Source organism: Oxyura jamaicensis, chromosome 18 (assembly GCF_011077185.1).
Source record: "Oxyura jamaicensis isolate SHBP4307 breed ruddy duck chromosome 18, BPBGC_Ojam_1.0, whole genome shotgun sequence".
Lineage (NCBI taxonomy): Eukaryota > Metazoa > Chordata > Aves > Anseriformes > Anatidae > Oxyura > Oxyura jamaicensis.
Window position 1 is genome coordinate 8403445 of NC_048910.1, and position 17226 is coordinate 8420670.

At 46.9% G+C, this 17226-nt stretch overlaps 1 protein-coding gene across 4 annotated transcripts in view; it reads left to right on the forward strand.

Moving 5' to 3' along the window:
* The window catches only part of RAB11FIP4 (RAB11 family interacting protein 4), a 124262-nt gene that overhangs the window by 70809 nt on the left and 36227 nt on the right, over window positions 1-17226 (forward strand). Inside the window, exon 1 of one of the 4 annotated variants that reach the window (XM_035342083.1) lies at window positions 3022-3159. The exons of the other annotated variants lie outside the window; for them this stretch is intronic. The gene's annotated coding sequence lies outside the window, so the exon portion shown is untranslated. Of the gene's footprint in view, window positions 1-3021; window positions 3160-17226 lie in introns of those variants that run through there. 4 annotated transcript variants of the gene reach the window in all.

Genomic DNA, 17226 nt, shown 5'->3' on the forward strand with positions numbered 1-17226 from the left:
ATCCCACGCTGCTTCTGTACAGCTGCAGCAGCTTGGCATCATTTGTCTCCTTCCTTTCTTGGGATGGCATTTCTCGCTGAGGCGCTGGACAGAGTGCCATGTCCAATGGTAGGCCACATTTCAGCAGTGCTGTTTTCTGTCAGAGTTGAAATGACCCCAAATTACAGGTTTTGACAGCATTTTGGCATAGCAGGAAGGGAATTAGGCCTAAATTTCAGTGTCTCATTTTGACATCTTTCTGTGGAGTGTTTTGGTTTCATTTTTACTGGATTTTTAACAATTTTGTTTAATTGTATAAACATTTAACAACATTAATAACACTTAATCATATAAACATTTTAAGAAATTGCACCCAATTAAAGAAAAATAGTGAGAAATTTCACATTTTCTTTTAATTCTTTTTAGGGTATCTGGATTTATCTTCCAGAATTCCTGTTTTCAGCCTGAGGCTGGTGAAAGACAGGGCAGCTATCCAGTAAAGCAATCTAGGAATATAACAGGAACTATATTTCATCAGATTTTTTTCTTTTCCATTCAGAAGAAGAATGGCTAATGCGTGGTGCTATTCCACTAGCTGTTAATAATGCATTTAGTTTATCCTGACGTGTTTAGAAGAATGCGACAAGAGCCCCAAGACATATTCTAACAAAGAAACATATCACTTGGCATTTTTACAGCGAACTAAGGCTTTTCTGGGTTACACATGTCAAAGCTAAGAAGTGGGTGTAACTTCCATTACCCACCAGAGAGGAAGCAGAAGGAAACAGTCTGATAAAATCGTAGCATTTCGTTAGGCAAACTTTCCCATGTAAGGCTAAAATATTGCAGCCTGCTGAACTACTTCCAGCCTTCAGGCCTGTTTTTTAAAAAGCTTCAAGTGTGAACAGATAAGGAGTTAATTTACCTTCTCAGATTTAGACCTTTTCAAAGCTACATGGAAATTGTGAGTGCAAGAGATGCATTTTTATCATGCTGGGCTTATTTAATTGTAATATTTGTCTGTCTCGGCTGTGGAGCATGGAGCCCTTCCCGCTCCTGGTTTGCACTGCGCAGCCCAGGCACGTCCTAACTCTACAGGAGAGCTGGCTTCATCTCCTGCTCTGCAGCCCCTGGATCTCAGAAGGACCCTGAGCTGCAGCGGCCTCCATCGCTGCTCCTGGGCTGTGCTGCAGGGATGCTGCAGGGATGCTCCCCTGCCAGCCTTGCTGCAGAGCTGGGCAGCCCCGTCCTCTGCACCCAGCCTGCAGGAGCAGCAATGTGTTCTAAGAGCACGACCTGTCTCAGGTGTCTCACTCCTCGGGGCACCGATGACTCGTGTTCTTAACACACTCTTTTTGGGAGAGCTGTTCATGCTTAATCTCTTTTGGGCTGGGTGATGAAGCTGGTTCAAGGCTGCCTGCTCCAGGACTCATCAGCACTACAAATGCGGTGCTAGAAACCAACAGAAGAGTTAATTCTTTTCCTTACAAATGTGTCTCCAGGAGTATAAAGAAGAGCAAAAACCAATATGCAAAGCCACAGTTATCTTTCCTTGCTACTTCCTTGACCTTACTGCCTCTTTTTACTTGCCACCTTCCTTTACACCACTCTTGTTTGAAATCAGGAACTGAGGCCCTGCTGGGAAGATATATTTAACTGATTTACTTTAGCCACATTACACATGATGCACACACATGGTTTGGTATGAGGAGTTTGTTTTAAATTACTTACAGGCACATAATGGTAACTCTGGGAGGAAAGAAGGAGACTGAAGTGTATCCTTGCTGAAAACTCTGATCTTTGAAATGTTTGACCTTTCCCACTTTGAGCAGTCCTCATCAACAAGATTAAAGGTGCATAAATTTCCATTGTTGCAGAGATCTGAATCTTAGAAGTACCAGAGTTAAAATAAACAGGGTTCAGTTATTCTTCGTGTAACGTCATTTGGGCCAGCTCTAGATAAAATAGTTGCAAAAATGACCGTGCACAGTCTGATATGCCCCTATCATGCCTAAATTTAGACATCTTACGGGATTCAATGTGATGTTGTTTCAGTCTGATGATAAACTTCAGCTATGTTATGATTAACTAATAGAAAATGGCAGGAAATAGTTGTGTGGTTTTTTTTCCTGTCTCGTTAAAGACTGAAGGATGTTGAAAAACATTGCCTACCCTAACTCAAGAGAAGAATTCATTCTCAGAAGTGTTTGTGATCCTTAGGAAAATAAATAAATAAATAATTTGTCAAATCAGTCAAAATGATAATGTTAAAACACTTTGATCTGACTTCCATAATGTAGGCATTTCTATTATAATCAATTTACCTGTAGAAACAAAAACTAATGTTGAATGAGAAAGCTGGATTGTATTCAAGATCAGCTGTAACATAGGAACAGTGGAGAAGGGGATCTTTAAATGCCTGCTCATTTCTTCTGGTTTTGCCCAGGCTTCCATGATCTCATGAATCTTTTTCATCTTACAGCCTTTCTGCTGTGCTGTCTTCCTTTCTTCTGGCTGTTTCTTGCTCTCTGCAGCTTTGTATGTCTCTTATTTTGGACTGTGAGATCTTTGGGGTAGATAGAGCCCATGAATGTGTATGTCATCCGGCACTGTGCGACCTGACTAGAACCTGTTGCCGTAATGCAAAAGGTTATTCATTCACATGCATTACTGCAGCTGCAGATTTTATGAATTCTGTTTCCAGACAGCAGGAATTGTGTGGCTGCAGGTCATGAGATTTTGGTATAGCAGAGCCTTATAGTTGCAGAAAATTCTTTCTTTCTCAAAAGTGAGACTAAAGTAAATATCTAGTTCCAATTCCAGATAGAAGTTGCTTTGTTAAATAAGCAATATTTCGTGCTGGTGGAAGCACTGTGTGGAAGTTCAGCATTACCTGGATCAAAGGCAGCGATGCTGCTCCTGGCTGTGTGCTGCCGGCGGCTGCTCTGGATGCTCCTGCTGGGAGGAGGATTTGATTAGGAATGCCTTAGCCAGGGCAGATCTGGAGGCTTTGGAGTCTGCCCCAGGTTTCTTGGCAACGATGCACAGTTGAGAGCCTTCACCAGCACAGACACAGCGTGTCCCAGGTCTGCCTTCACGTCCCACTTGGGAGAAACTTAGCTGCTACAAGGTGGACTCAGACCCTGCGATTTCCTATAGCGACTTCCACAGCCGTTCTCAGTAAGTAGACTTGAAATTAAGAAACGATGATTTTTTTTCCCCCAGAAGTTGTCTTTTGTTAAGTGTGTTGTAGATAAGGGAGGTAAATCAGCCTAAAAGCCAGAGTTAAAGTATAGAGAAGTCTGCTTTCAGTTAGTGAACCTGCTCTAATGAGCCATTAACCGAGTGCTGTGAGACTGCAGGAGATGAGCCTTAGAAACCCAGGCAGAGTGGGAAAGCACAGCCTGACCCTTCTCCCTTTGTCAGCTTTTTCTTTTCAGGAGGGAGCTAGTTGTATTGTGTGCGCCTGCTACCTACAGCAAAGCTGGCTGCACGAGAGGGGAGCTGGGACAGCCTCCCCGGCATCTTGTATGTCTTTTGTGGGCTCTGCACATCCCTTCTTGTGCTGCTGATGCAACAGGGGAGCCTGGCACTGCAGCGGGCAGCAAGCTGTTTCTGTTCCTTTTGCACTGAAATAGTAAAGTGGTGTTGTTTTGAAGATGAGAGTTTTTAGCTGGGCAAAGCTGTATTTCCTGAGATTTCTTATTGATGTCTGATTTGTGATGCAGAACTAGAATGTGCAGTGGGCTACTGTTCCTTCTGAACTTCTCTGCTTTCTGAAGTATTTGTGCTTGCTTTTAATGGAGTAACAAGTGAGTGCAGAAATACCGGCCCTGCAGAGGTTACTGTAACCCAGTGGAAAGGTCGCTGTTGTGACTGTACTTGTGATTTAGTCACCTAAATTGTTCTGACCTCAGGGAAAAAGCTGATCTTCCTGCACACCACAGCTGCTGCTGTTGAAGAGGGCTCACAGCCTTCTCTGGTGGCATGCGTCGTGCCTGCGTGGGTGGGCACGTGGGCGGGCACGGCTGCTCCGAGCACCCTCTTCAGTGCCTCTGAGTCAGACAGCACTCACTGCAGGTATGCAAGCGCTCCTGCTTTGAACGGTTCCTGGTGGAGACATGCACAGCCTATGGCACATGCCGTGAAGAAGCATGCTCGTAGGAAGTGAGCCCGCCGAGGCACTCACAAGCACAGCGGAGGGCTGGGCTGGCTGCACTCCCTGCAGGAGCTGACTGCAGTCCTCTAAAGAAGGGCCGGGGCAGTGCCGTGGCTTCCTCATCTGCAGTTCTTTCACAGCTCGGTTGCCTAAAGCTACCCACTCGGAAGGCAGCTTGCAGCACTGCAGAGAGCCTGTGCGGCTTCCATGCGGGGAATGAGTCATGAGCTGCCTGAAGCTGAGCGAGGGCAGGACCGCGCAGTGCCACCCATCCTGAGATGGCAGCGCTCCTCGGCAGCCCCTTTTGTGGGGCTGCGGGAGATTAGTCACAGAATACAGGGAATGAAGTATTCAGCCCTGCTCCTCCGGGAATATTGAGCGCTGCAGTGGGAGGAAGAGAAGTCGGGACTCGATTTATTGGTGCCGTTTGATTGAGCAATCATACCGTGCTTTTAGTGGAGAGGAATGTGAGATTAAAGAAACTTGGTTCAAAGGCTCCACACATCTGTGATAACAGCTGATGGCTGGGCCAGATCCTTGCCATTTTGGTTCCTTGTTTGAATGACCGTGTTGTTCGGGGGCTGCTGTACTTGAGCAGCAGCCCCTGAGGCTGCTGCACCTCCTCGGCTCTCCTGCTGTCCCCAAAGGTGAACAGCAGGAAGCTGGCTGCGACTCAGCCTGTAACCCTGCTGGCTGAAAAGTGGTGAGGATTTGGCCAGCCCAGCTCTTCTCCACTCCCAGTATCCTTGGGAGATACCAGACCCGAATCTCACCATTTAAATTGCTGGAGTCAGTGATGCTGAGCCAGTGTATCCTAACTAAGAGTCTGGCCTGTCATTTTTGACAGAAAATATCTGCCAGGGCAAATGGGGTATTTTTTAATCCTTTATGTAGAGGGTGCCTCACATGGAACATGGGGAGCTCCCTTTGCGTAGCATGGTATTGATTCGGAGCTTTGGGTTTTCAGGGCCTCCTGCCTCGGGCAGACAGGGTTCCTGAGCACCCCATGGCGATGTCCATGCAGCTGTTCCCAATTACTCTCTCTGCCTCCCGTGTTGAGCTGGAGAGAAGCACACTGCTGGTTTGGTGTGGCTGGGCCTGTTGGCGCAGGGACCCGTACCCTGTGTGTCCCCCACGCAGCCCGGGCACAGGAACTTCACTCATCCCACTGGGGGCCACCAGCTGCCTCCAAACTGCTTTGGTGTGAGCGGTGGTGAATCCTCCTGGGGAAGGTGCAGATTAAGTTGCATCCTTATCTTATCTTGCCACAACTCGCTGCAACACTTGTTTCCTCTAAGGCTGCTTAGGGATTCCCAAGCCATTTTTCCCCCTCAGAGAAAAATGCTGTATTTTAGTAACAGAAACCTGTGTGGCTATGGCTCATTCATTGCAGATCTCCACAAGCTGATGGTGCCTGCCCATTTACCTCATTCATCTCTGCGTAAAACACAGCCCATGAGGAAAAACTGTCCACATGCATGGAGCAAAGCCCCTCTCATCTGCGCCTCCCCCGTGCCTCACCGAGTGCTCGTGCTGGTTAAATAAATGTCAGCCCTGGTCAGCTCTCGCTTGGCCTGGTCGGCCGAGTATTTAGGCCTGGCTCTTTCTCCTCCCCTTGGTCTCCCCCTCCTCTTGTTCTGTTCCTCGCTCTGTTGTCCAGTAACAGTACCACCTAATTAGGTCACGGGTTGTTTCAGACTCAAAACCTTTCAGAAGATTTTCCAGTAGCTGCGGGTTTTGTTACTCAGAGCCACTTGTTCTGCTTGCCTAGCTTTCCTGCTTTGTGCCTCTCCTAACTGCTCCTAATGCTGAAATATTTCTTATTCATGTGGCTGCGGCAGTAAAAGACATGTTAGCTCCGTAACAAGCTGCTGCTGACTCCTCAGGGAGCTCCCAGAGAAACGTTTTACTCCGAGATAAATCTTCTTTTCTGCATTCCCTACTGTTTTATTAATAGAGACATTTTCACAAGAAGAAGTTTCTCACGTGAAGCCTTCTGCAGCTTCAGCTGCGGTTGCTCCCTGGAGCCCCGGTCGCTCTGAGCTCTGTGCCTTGCTCGCAGAAGGCGCCGGGAGCCACGTCGGGGTGGTGGCAGACACGATGCTGTTCTCAGAGCGAGGGCAGCCAGGAGAGGGTCAGCAGCGTGCACCGAGGCCTTGGAGCATGGCCGGGAGATCGTAGGCAGCAGACCTAATCTGAGGTCTGGTTGCCCCCAGATCTCGCTGTGTCTGGGCTGAAGGGATTCGCTTAGCTACCGTGAGGTGTTACTTTTCCCTACAGACAAGTTCAGTTAGACCATAAGGAGTAGTTCCAAAGGAGGTGCTGGTTAGTGTAAGCAACAATGGCAGAACTTTGTTGTTGTTGTTGTTTTTCTTATATCTGTAACCAAATCTCAGAGATGCCAGATGTGTGCAATTCGGTCTGCAGCCAGAAGGCAGGGCGGGCTGCCTGACCAGCTGGGCTGGGACTAGATGGAGGCTTGGCAGTGGGTATTTGTAGGAGATTCCTGCCTGCTTTCCTCCAAATGAAATATGAATTACGTCCTGATCTCTAATTAGCTTTTAAACATTCAGTTTAATAGTGGTGAAATGACATCTGTGAATTATGGTACCTCTGAATATTCTGCACAGCTGTATAAATATCCAGACCTTTTTAAAAATCAGATGAAAGAAGAGCTGATAAATCAGAATGAGTTAAAAAAATTCAACTTTTCTTTAGAGTTAATTGAGAGCAAAGATTGTTGCCCCCACTCATTGCACAAATTTCAATTAGGCTGATGGCAGAGCTGGTCACAGTGGCTGAATCTGGCCTGTAACAAATTGCTAAAGGAAATCCTTCCTGTTTCAATCATTGAACCTTATTAAATCAATTTCATACAATGTTTTAGTCATTGGCTTTTGTTCATGCCAAACTAAAGCTGCTTTTCCAGGCAACAGAGCCTGCCTGCTGGAAATAACAAGACTGGCTTTGCGTAGTTGTGTGCTGCATAAGAGACTGTCCAGCAATTCTTATTATGGGATCTGCTGTGTACAAGAGGGGCAGGAGATGCTTCCAGCTTCTTCTCAAGCAAGTTGCCAGCGCGTTCAGGTGAGATGGTGGCAGCTGGGTTCTTAGCCTTGCGAAGTACTTCACCTGGGATGTTTTGTAACGCTCATCAAAGCAAAAATCACACGTGGCTCTGGCTGGCTTTTTTCCTGTGTCATTTTTCCACAGTACTTGCTAAATGTGGCTTAGCAAAAGAATGGAAAGAATCTGGATGATAAGAAATTAGTAAGAGCACACAAGAAAGGTACATGTAAAGGAGATAAGAATCGGGCTGGGGGGGCTCAGTCCGTGCAGTTAGGATGTCCCAGATCTGAGCACCACTCCTGTCCCATGAAGTCTTGCATGGCAGGTAATTCAGTGTGCTTCCTGGAATAGTACGTAATGCCTCCTTTTTGGTGCATTTTTGCTTAACTTTGTGTCTGAGGCATGTTGGGCCACCTCTTTCTAGAGAACCACTTGCCATTCTTCAGTCACCTCAAGCGATTAAACCTAGTGCAAATTTGGAGGGAGGCAAGGTTTGGGGCTCAGCCTCCTGCTGTCAGGGGTTGAAGCAGGCCAGCCTGCAGGAGCTCCTCAAGACCTCCTTTTCAGGCAGGACGTCCTGTCAAGTTTAGATGGAAATAACAACTGTCCTGATTTTTTTAATTATTATTTATTTTTTAAATTTTAAATTATTATTTATTTATTATTGCTTCATCTTCCCACTGCCAACAGCACTTCAGAAGTCAGGAATTCAGCCTGACCTCCCAGAGGAAAGGCTTACTGCCAGGGAAGTAGATCTCAGGTCTTTACAGGAGGAAGCGTCACATCACCAGCTGATTAAGCAGGCTCATTCGGATCTCACACAGCATAAGAGCCCAAAGTTGTAATCCAATAACTGGCTGAAGAGGAGCCTGTGTAGCCGTAGGGGTGTTCCCGGGTGACAGCAGTGCTTGCAGCCTGAACAGAGAGTCCCCCGGGTCTCGTTCCTATGTGTTCCTCCAGGTTTCAGGTGGAGAAACTCAGCTGTTGCTGCTCCCCTTAAATTGCACCTTCCAGGAGAGACTGAGAGGAGGATGAAACAGCTCAGAGTATGTGCAAGATATTAAAAAGGGTGATGGCTCTGACTGGGGTGCATGTAGCTCCAGCTACACAGCCACCCTAATAAGCCCAGCTAACTGCAGTGACAAATCGATGTTCACATCTCAATACAGTGCTGTCTCTTCTCACCTGTAGCCTCTGTCCTCGGCATGCCTGTACCAGCAGTCGCACGGCGCTGCTGCATGGCCACGCTCTCCTGCAGGGGCTGTGCCCCATCTGTGTGAATGCTTTGGTTATCTTCAGGCTTCAAAGTGGCATTAAATGTCTGCGCTCAGTCAGCTGAAGCCAATCTTGAGCGATGCCAGACATCAGATGGTGACTGATCACGCTGGTCCATCCCTGGGCTGTCAGCGTGGCCTCTGCCTGCCCTGGGCTGAGCCACCAGGGTGGGAGCAGAGGGCAGGTTCCCCCCAGCAGGGGTAATTAACAACAGTGGTCCTGTATGGATGCTGTGATTACTTCCTTAATTTTCCTTTTGTCTAGCTGTAAGATGTGTGATTGCCATGGGGGAAGTGCCTAGTGTTACACTGTGAATTGACAAAGCCTGTCAACTCCCTTCTTTTTTTTTCTTTTTTTTTTTTTTTTTTTTGAGCTTTGGTCATCCAAATGTAAAGTAGAAGCAGTTAAAGCATGGGAGAACAGAAAAGGTGTGGAAAAGAGACAGTAGGGCTGTGCTGAGCATCCCCCCCAGCCAGGTCTGCAAAGGGCCGAGTGGGGGGGTTATCTCTGGATTGAAGGGCACTTTCCCACTGTGACTTTACTTGCGGGGTTTATACCACAGAGACTTTACGTAAAAGTCACAGGAAGGTTTGCTACTGCTCTCGGTAGATTTTAGAGCAGGCTTTGGCAGAAGTGCTGGTGCTTGCTGCTGTATCGCAGGGTGCCTGGACCTGGTGGGCAGCTTGCTTTAGCAAATGTGCACGTCAAAGAACCATCGCTTTTCCCAGAAGCAGCAGATGAAAAATTGGTTTCAGCTGAGGAGCTCTGCGATGTACTTTATTGTGATGTTAGCTATGATTTAATGATTAAATGCTAATGTTGCTTAGGAAGGAAAGACAATCGGTCCAGTCAGCCGCCCTCACAAGTAACGGCTGCGCTGTGCTCGGGAGCCAGAGCGCCGCTGTCGCTCCGCTCACTGCCCACGGCTTAGTCATTTGTCTGAGCACCAGTGAACAAAAACACAGATGTAGAAGGAAACACATCCCCTCTGCCATAGCAGAAAATTAATCATGTGAAATGCTCTCTCCCAGTAGCTGCCTATTGCCCAGGGAGGAGGAAGGAGCGAAACCAAGCGCATGAGGAAAATATTTCCTGGCTGAGGGTAATTTTAGCCTCGCACAGCATCCATCCCAGTGAGGTACTTCATCGCAGCCCCAGGGGCTGCTGAGTGGGTAAATTACCGTGCCCTGTCTAAAGGCAAAGAAAACCCAACTAAACCCTCCAGAAAAACCTTGTCAAGCAAAAGGTGCAGGTGCCATCCAGCCTGTAACAGAACTAGCACGTTTCTGTGGCTGATAACCTGCTGCTTGCAGAAAATCCCAGGTCAGTATGTTAGCAAAGTAACAAAGTCTGGCTTCGAAGGCACTGTGTCCTGCTTCTTCTGAGCTGCAAGTGCAATAGCGCCAGGTCTCCCCACATTCTTTCTGGTGCTGTCAGTCTAAAAATGGGCTCTTCTTGGAAAAAACTTGTGATAGACAGAAAGTAAAGCAAGGATCCCAGAAGAAACCACAAAGTACAGACATGAAATCCTGACTGCTTCTAATTAAACACAAACAATAGGTCCATTTTACGTCAGCTGACATTTGTCAAACTGTTATCACAGTTTATATTTACCACAGTGTTCTTCTGGGAACTGTTAAGACTGTGCATTTAACTTAGTGAAATGACCACAAGAATCAGATTCAAAATATTTGCATTTCTTGCTGCCAAGGTTCACAGCAAGGTCGTTCCTCGTGGGCTTTCAGAGGTGTTGGTGCTGGGATGGAGCTGGGAGGGAAAGGCACGGCAGAGGGAGATGACTGGGCCTCTGCACGGTGCTGCCGATGTTGTACATGGCCACAGGTTCCCAGTTTTTTCCCTGAAAAGTAACTGCTGAAGAATTAACTTTACTAAAAGCATTTTGATTCATGGTGTTTTTATACCTGCCTCACCGAATCATGAGTTAATGCAGTCGTTTCAGTAGCGAGGCCTGATGCTGAGGTGACTTACGCTACAAGCAATTCAGGATTAACTAAGCTGCAGTCATTAAACAATCCTAAGTTATAAGAACATGGTTGTATGCTGGGGGAGGAATAAAGCAAGGAGGTCAGGCAGCCACATGTTAGCTGGTCGGACCCTGCAGGGCTGCTGGGCAGAGCTCGGGGCTTGCTGGCTGCATAGCTGGAGGAGCTCTTGCCTCGGTGCTTTTGTCTCAAAGCAGGGAATTTGACAAAAAGTGTTGAGGAAGACCAGGCTAATATCCCAGTAGAGACTAAAAATAAATTGCATTTGTCATTGTGAACATGTGCACTTATTAATAGCCAATATTAAAAAAGCCCTCTGAGTCCATCTGTTACAGTTTCTGATTCAGGCACTGAATGTTCAGGGCATTCGGTAGGTTTCTGAACATCCTTGGGAAAGATGTTTCAGCTGATTTAATAATAATTAAAAAAAAAAAAAAAAGTTCTGAAACTTTTAAAAATCACTTCATGGTTCAGGTCAGTAAATCGGGGCCATATTCTCCCTGTCTTGAATAGAGGCTGAGGAGTAAGTACCGAGGTGGAACTGAATATGAGTGATGAATGCGCTTTACATCAGCATCATTAGGGGTATATCCACCCTTCATCGGGAAGTCAAAGGCTCGCATAAAACAGAGAGAGGCCTCATAGCAAGTGAGTGATTAATAATACTCAGGTTTTGGATAGCCACTTGTAAAGGGGGACAGCGAGTGAGTGCAAGATCTCTGCACTGGGAGATCTGTAAGGAAAACAGCCCTTAGATTTTTCGGTCTGATCACAAGACATCACTGTTGTGGGACATAAATCTGAATGACAGAGTGTGGATCTGGCTATTAAACAATTACATCCGTGTGAGTGACAGTTTGGGGCGGAACCGAAGGAGCTGCATGCTGCAGCCACGCTATCATGGCACAGGGCTGAAGGAAACCTCGTTGCCTGCCCCGTCCTGGCTGTGGCAGTGGAGAGACAGGACCCAGGCTTGCCTGTTGCTGCCTTAAAGCTGCCATCCCTTGTGTTGTTGCAGGCAGCAAACGCGTTTGAGGGTGAGCATCTCTTATCAGTAGTTCCCATGCTAGTGGCTGGCTTGTCCTGTTGACTGACAGCTGTGATAATGAGGTTATTGTGAGGAGGCAATCCGTGCACAGAAATGTTTTTATGTCTTGTGGGCTGGGATCTTTGTGTCCCGAGAGAGGCTGTGCCTCTCGTTGGCTGAGCCAGAGCAAAGGGCAGAACATGAAGGGACTGTACAAGAAAAACCTCTGTTGCTTTCTCATCTCTGTATTAGGTAGCCAGTTCAGCGTGGTGCTTGTAGAGAGTTTGCTGCAGTATCAAGGCGGTTTTCTAACCAGTCTTAGTACCTTTGGTGTGAAATGCCAGGACAGCAAGGCAAGTCCTGTGAGTCCCATTCACCTGGGCAACACCTTAAGAAGGCTTCAGTTTCCAAATCTTAGTGCAACGGTTAGCAAAATACTGGAATGTTTGTCTAGGGCTAGGCAAAGCAGCTAGGAGAGTGAGGAAAAATAACTTTGTAGATGCTGCCTTTCTAACTGAATCCCCTTTGCTGCTCTCTCTCCCCCTGTTCACTGAACTGTACTGACTTAGCTCCTGGTTTTTGTGCTGCTGGCTCATCACCGTACAGCACTGTGCTCTCGAGGAGCCTCAGATTCGGGCCAGGCATTGGCTCACCTTAGAATAAAATACTGAGAAAAGGATCTGTTGACTGAGCAAGTGTGGCTTGGAGGAAGAGGGCATGGCTCTGGTTGCAAGGTTTGATAAGTAAAGATTTCTATTTGCATTTTCTTTGTTCTCTGTTGTTTTCACCCTGGAGGTTGTGGAAGGCCTTTTTTTTTTTTTTTTTTTTTTCAAAAGCACTGCGTTCACCATGGCAGAAATCTTGTTTTCTTTCTTTCCTGCTACTGTTCCTCTCCTTGCTATGCATCTGTGAGTTGAGAAGAAAAAAACAAACCAGCAGTGGCTAGCAGCTCTGGTCTCTTAGGGAAACAAAAATTCTTACTATGAGATTAAAATCCAACAGAATGAAATGTCATGGGGATTATTGAGTTGTCATCCTCTGGTGCAGCAGAAAATTGACTTCCTGTATGTTCCTGCGACGATGTGGAGCTGATGAAGTAACTGCCTTGCTGGATTTCAGTAAGAATGCAAATGGGGGGCGAATAGGAACCGCAAACCGCAGAGGTAGAGCAATGTGCTCGGGATGGCCCAGGCTGGAAATTGGATGGTTTTGATGTCTGTAGTGGGTCATCCAGGTCAGAATACAATTCATGTTTCAGCTGATAAGACTACCCATGTGTGACTTTTAACTTAAAAGCTGTATGTTTCTTACTGAGATTGGACCCAGCCAAGCCCCTGAAATGCTTTGTAGACATTACTGACAGAAAGCAGCGTTTTTGTCCATCCATATGTTAATATTTTGGTGGTGGTTATTTTTTTGCCATATATAGGAATGAAAAATTTGTTTCTGGATAGAATTAAGTGTGGTTGAGCCCATTCCTGAGTCCTTCTGTGACCCAAGATCCTAAAACCAAAAGTGATCCCGAACCAGGATATCAATACAAGTTTGCAGCAGCCGTAACTTTGAGCCGATTTTATTAACGTGAATTACTGAAGCATGCTTAACATGACAGGCCCGCTCCTCTGCTCACAAATGTTGCAGCATCTCCCAGACAGAAGGAACTGAAAACATCTGGTTCCTTATTTTGTGAAGCAAAGAGCTGGGAATCTGCCGAGAAGTGGAAGATCAGGCATGCAGCCGAGTGCCACAGCGTCGCGGCAGGGCAGAGTAATGGGAAGTGGACTGGTTCATGTCACTCAACCACGGTGACCTTGAGATGGCAGGGGGCTGGGACATCGGGGCTTTCACACTGTGCTGTCACCACCCGGCCACGGGTGACAGTGGAAGGTGGGAGCTCAGCTGGCACATAGCTGGCACGTCACTGCCGTGCTCAGCGCTGGGCTGCAGGAGGTTACAGATCTCCGCAGGCAGCAGTCCCCGAGCTCCTGGTGCCGGCAGGTCCGTGTCAGCTTAATCTCATGAAAATGGCCCAACACAGCAAACAGCTCAGCCCCTGCACTTTTATGACATTCTCATCCCCCTGTCCAGTAACTTCCTATTCAGTGTTGATGGAGGGTGTCGGGGGCTGAGCCGGGGCGGTGGGTATGCTTCCCCTGCTAGAAGGCAGCTCGTGGCCCTCTTTGTTCACGGAGCTCCAGTTCCTATGTGCTGCTGCATGGAGATGGCACCTGAGTGATAAGACAGAGAAGGTTAATGGCCTCAGCTACAACTTTCCAAGTAAAATTTAACTGATCTAAGTCATATGCGGCCTGAGCTGTATCAGGAGGCTCAACTAAAAGGCAGTTGCTGTGGCACAGTTTGGTGTCTTTTAGGGATTGTATTGAGAAGGCTTTCTTCTTGTTTCCCTGACCCTTCCCTCCCCATGTTTCATTCTTCCCTAGCCATTCCCTTTCCCCATCCATCTGCTAATAACCAGGGCCAGAGAGAGGAGCTTGTATTAGACAGACCAAGGTGCTGACCCAGCTGGGTGTTTGGTGGCCTGTGAAATAAAACAGGAAGTACACCAGAAAATAATGTCTGTTGCATAAAAAATCGTCATTTTTGTCATATAAATTTTCTTTTGAGTCAGCAAAGTGCCCAGCTGGGGGATAAAAGACGGAGGGTCAAGCATCCCACAAGCTCCAATCCATCATCATCATATGTTGCACGGTTGTGTTATCAGTCTAAACACTGGCCTGGATTTGAAAATCTCCATAAGCACAGATGTGCGTTGGGCACAGTGGGCTCATTGTCCCGAGAAAAATTGAAGGGAGGTCTTGAGTGATGTCTTGTTTTATAGATGTTGCTGCTAATAGCAAATTCTCCCAGCAAGGAAGTGCAGATTGTTTCTGTTATTGATTGCCATGGTCTCTGCTTCATTGAGACCACATGGTCCACTTTGTTTTTGTAGCTGCCTTTTATTAAAAGTGACAAAGGTATCAGCGTTTGAAAAGATGAGTCCTGAGTGTCCCCTGGGCAGCATTTTCATGGTGTAAAGTGATACTGGCACATTTGATCCACAGATGCTTTTAACACACTAATAAAACAAAAGCCGTGCTTCCCAGGGTGGTCTTCTGCACTACAAAGCGCTCGGCATTTGTCCTTGCTTGGCCAGGCCCCAAGAAACGTGGAGAAACTGCAGTTCCTCTTACCTTAAGCTATCTGTGCTCTCGGGATTTGGTCCTGTGTTATAAACTGCTATAAACTGCAGTGAAAAATTCCTCTGTGTATAGTTTTTCAAGGTATATTCTGCTGCTTCACTGAAGACCCATGAAGTCTTTTATATTCACCTGGGTTATTTGTATTGTTCTTCAGTATTCCCGAGACCAGTATTCAGAAAGCTTTCATCCTTGTTTCTGGTGACCAGCATTTACAGTTCCTAAGCCTCTCCCATTCTTGTACTACCAGGCTTCCTAAGAAGCCAGTCAGAGCTCTGTTTCAACATACAATCAGAAGCTTTTTGTTTGGGCATTATATTTGAAGACATCTAAAAAAGATTAGATCTGAGACATTTCATATTAGGACCTATCATGAGTAGATATGCGTGACCTCAATCTGTCTGTGCAGCAACTCCTGATCTGCAAAATGGGAATACCATCTTCTCTCGTTTTGAAGAGGCTTTATGAAGATGAATTAATCTTTGCAAAGCACTCAGATGTCAGAGTGATGAACACCACAGAAAAGCTTGGGGGGAAGTAAATAGTTGTGTGTGCAGAGCAAGCTGTTAGTAGTAGCCGTAAATAAGACATGAAGCTGCACTTTGATCAGAGAGACTAAAGCAGATACTGAATACTTGCTGATAAATTGAGCACCATCCAGCCTGTGTCCTGAACAAACGCAGAGCAGTGGGAGATAGCGCGTGATCGTGTGATTAAAGACATGCAGCAACACACACGAGCAGTGGGACTGAAGTTGCACCCATGAGCTCAGTACAGGTTTTTTATTGCTTTAGGATGCTCTGTTCTGCAACCTTGCTGTTAGCCATGTGCCGCGTGAGAAATAATAGCCGCTGGCAAGCATGAATTATTCCTGTCCTGGCCAGCTGATTCTTTTTCTTTTCTTTTCTTTTCTTCTTCTAAGTGGTTATATTATACGGAGTAGGGACTAAAAGCCGAAAAACATGTCACTAAAACATGCTCAGAGCTGAAATTGTCAAAAGGTGTGTTTTCCAGCCAGCAGCCTGCCTTTGACAGAGCAGCACAATCCAGCAGAGCATCACATCCATCAAGGGGGCTGTCAGATCCCGCTGCCCCGGCCATGTCTCCAGGCTCGCCTCGCTCCTGGCCACTTGCTTGCTTGGGTAAAAGATCCAGTGAAGTCTGCAGTCACTCTGTCTTAGAGGAGCAGAGTTAATTTGCCACAGCACAGACAGCTGAGTAAATGTGTTTACATCTTTTTGGTGCAGCATGGAGCCACTTGGCTCCACCTTGGTTTAAGCCCTGCAGTAGTTAAGGGGACGCTCAGACTTTGCTTGCTGCCTGCTGTGCTCTCATCTGTGAGGCGCCCATGTCCATGCCTTCATTCTGCACAGTTCTCCTGGCCCATTTCTAAAGGATAGGGTACATATTTTTCCATTGAATTTGCTCTCATAATTTGTTGTTTTATTTTATTATTATTGGGCATTTCGACAAAGGCTGAATAGAATAGATTGCATGCCTGGCATATTTTTTGTAATGCTTTTGACAAAGGTGCTCTAATGTGGATTAACAGCTGCTGTTATGAGGTGCCTTCAGAGCTCAATATCAAAAACCTAACGGTACAGCTGCAGTGATGAGCCCCCTTTTGGAGGAGGCTGCACGTGCTGTTCCATTATCTGGCCTCTGGATTTGCACTTCTTGACTTACAGTCCCTCAGGCTTTTGGAGAAATGCAGAGAATCTGTCCCCGTACAGCCTCATTAAGCAAAGAAAATGTAACCTATCAATGTCAAAAAGATTGCAAGCAGCTCATCTCCAGAGAGAGCGATGGATAAGTCTCCTGAAATGTCTTAATACTATAATTGCATGCAGTAGTTAGGTCCAACTTTGTTGTAGGCCCAAGGAATTGATGCGAATGGGCCCTCAGCCGGCCCCATCCTGCCTTCAGCGCTCTCCTCTGCGCAGAGACCTTCTGTTGCGAGCCCTTTGCTTGACCCGTGCTGTTTGATCTGCCCAGCTGCCTGCCATATTGGTGAGCATAGCACACAAGCAAGCACTCCGCTCCGATTAATGTTAACGGGGATCACAGGGAGAGCAGCCCCCCACGGTCTAACCTATGGTGTAGTCTAAAGAGCTGCTTCCTTACTAAATTAAGCCTCTCTGCAGACACATGGGGGGTTGTTTTCTGGGAGTGGGGGTGAGCCGAGCCTGCTCCATCCAGAGCAATATTCCTGTGCTGCTGGACTGTGGAGCCAACCTCCTTGCCTTGGCCAGGGATGCAGGGGTGGGGAGGGCAGGGAAGGAACGGCAGAGAGCTCTGAAAAGGCTCTGTGCTGTCCGTACAACCTGCTGCTTCCCTTTCCTACAGTCTTCACTCAGCAGCTCCACACTTTTACTTCACATCTTATCTTAACCACCAGACTTCCCTTCCAAAAAAGTCATGGGAACAAAGTGCAGCGAGGAGCAGGTTCCTTCTGCACTCACTCCGTCCCCTTTTCTCTGTCTCAGAGTCTGTCTTTGCCTGTTCTGACTGTAAGAT